This window comes from Pteropus vampyrus, unplaced genomic scaffold (assembly GCF_000151845.1).
Source record: "Pteropus vampyrus isolate Shadow unplaced genomic scaffold, Pvam_2.0 Scaffold152, whole genome shotgun sequence".
NCBI lineage: Eukaryota > Metazoa > Chordata > Mammalia > Chiroptera > Pteropodidae > Pteropus > Pteropus vampyrus.
The window spans coordinates 3,693,249-3,695,822 of record NW_011888933.1 but is presented as its reverse complement, the minus strand read 5'-3'; the positions used below and the strand labels follow the sequence as shown (position 1 = coordinate 3,695,822).

General features: G+C 35.6%; 1 protein-coding gene across 1 annotated transcript in view; it reads left to right on the top strand.

Moving 5' to 3' along the window:
• PARD3B (par-3 family cell polarity regulator beta) overlaps positions 1-2,574 on the top strand; it is a 948,153-nt gene that overhangs the window by 438,917 nt on the left and 506,662 nt on the right. The gene's annotated exons all lie outside the window — the stretch shown is intronic.

Here is a 2,574-nt window from a genome sequence, read left to right as displayed (position 1 = left end):
TCATTAAATGGATTAATTTACAAGCATCCTTGAGAAATAGAATTTTTTTTACATAAAAGCACATTGTAAACCTTTTTAATTAAATTGCATTGTACCATGCACTCTCTTCCCCTAGGGGTTCTCTTGACCTCTCACCTCTTATTTTGTCCAACAGGCACGCCACTGCTGGTGAGGAGAAGCAGTGACCCAGTGCCAGGCCCACCTGCTGACACTCAGCCGAGCGCTTCACACCCCGGTGGCCAGAGTCTAAAACCTGTTATTCTAGTAGGTATCCTGCCGTTCGCATTTCTAATGAAAGATCAAAGTGCCATACCCATATCCTAACTAGGACTTTGCAGTCTTAAGTCGATAGAGATCTTTTGATAGGATATGTAGTATAGTTATAATAATAGCTAGTATGAGCTATTTATTACAAGTATATGGTTATAATGACAGCTGTTATTTATATAGCACTGATTATGTGCAGAGCACTGTTTTAATGCTTTACATTGTCGCCTAAACTCCCACATCAAAGGAAGAACATGTTTTTGTCTCCATTTACTGATAATGAAATTGAGGCAGAGGAAGTTTTAGTAATTTGTCTAAGGTCACAACTAGCAAGTGACAGAGCTGACAATTTAACCCAGGTGGTTTGGCTCCAAAGTCCATGCTCTTAACCAGTGTACTACACTGCTGAATTTCTTTGTCCTCCTGCTTCATCATACCCAAGGATATAATTTATAATTTTTGTGATTCAATGAGATGCTTCGTGAATCATGACATATTGAATAGTGATTTAGTTTTAAGATACCAATATTGTGAATATGTGATGCCAGTATTGGGTTTCGAAAATTCAACATTGAGATTAAAAAATAATAATAAAATTACATACTAAAATTGCTTATAACTAGATATACTTACATCAGCTATATTTATAACTGATAGGTTAAAGGGAAATTAGTTTCCTAAGGAGACATTAGTTTCCTAAGGAAATTAGTTTCCTTTTCTATGGAACTGTGGGATCTTTTTGCTCAATGCTGAGTTTGCTTTGCAAAGTTGTAATTGTGGTTTGATCCTTTGAAATGGCCTGAGAGTTAGATTTTGGTTAATGACTATATGTCATTGCAATAGGTGATTTTCAATAATATAACCATATCAAAAAGTCTCCTTAAAGCAGGGTTCTTCCTCATTATAAGTCTGTCTATATATAGTGCCTTAAGAAAAGGCAATGTTTTATAGGCATATAAAGTTGTTGAATTAGCTAAACAGATTTTCCCAGTCTGGTACAAAATATAGCAAGAACCCCAGTGCCAGTTCATATGAGCTAGGAGTCACTATATCAAATCATTGAGTATTTACTAATCAGTTTGTGGCAATATTTTGGCTTTTCTTTCTGTAAACAAGGAAGCAGGTATCCTGAAAATATTTTAGATGTAGTATTTCTCACTCTATATCATTTTAAGAAAACATATTTAATGGAAAATTACTTTAATAAAAATCAGGTGTATGCATTCTACTGTAATGATTAGTATAAACAGAACCAGTATGTGGTATGATGTATGTGTGTGTGTGTTTAATGCACACTGATTGAGACCTAAATATATTGGATTGGAGGGAGAAAAGAACTGTATAAATGAGAGAAGAATTATATAAAAGAGAAAATATACAGTTTACTGCTTATTTTAGTGTGCCCTAAAATGAGAGTATATCCGTTCATGTTACCATGATTTACATGCAGAAAACCTACCAATTTGTACCATATTTCCATCATTTAGGGACCATGCTTAGACCCCTTGAAAATACATCAATATTGCTTTCCCTGGAAGAAATGAGAGCTATTACCTTTCTGATAGATTTTATATTCTTACCAAAATATGATATCAGTGAGTTCTAAGTTAGGATATTTGGAGAAGAAGATATATGATTACTAGCAAAGGTGTATATCCTAATTCAAGGAGAAATGCTAGCACCCAAAATCCTTTTGCCTAACGATCTGTGAGTTATCAAACACCGGCCCAGTCCACTTGTATCAACAGAAAAAAGGAAGCACGTATTTCCTCCTTTCATCTCAGTGCTCTCTGTGCATGATGAAGTGCAGACCTGAGACCAGAAGAACAGAGTCTGGCCTTTTCCTTGCCCTAGAATAGTATCACATTCTAGGCTTCTCTTACTATAAAATAATCTCCATGTAAACTTTAAGCCTTTGCGGTTCCGAGTATAGGCATCGTGCCTTATTTATCTTTCTATCTCCAGTTGCAAGTACATAGAGGGTGTTCAGTGTACATGTGTTGGACTTAAGAATGCAAGATGCATGTTAGTCTGGAAAAAATTCTGGAAATTCTCAGCAATTACCCAGCTTTTCTAATTTCAGCTATTCTCGTGCTCCCCAAAAGAATCTACCTGGTAAAAGTTTATCTGTTCCAAGATCTGGTTCACCCAGACAAGAGACAGACAGCTTAACTGCCCCATTGTGCAGGGTAGGCAACGTTTGTAAGTAAAGACATCTAGGTGTATTTATTTTAACCTAGAAGAAAAATGTGTGTGTGTGTATTATAATTCCATTTATCCCTGCATATCCAAACTAATGGACTATTT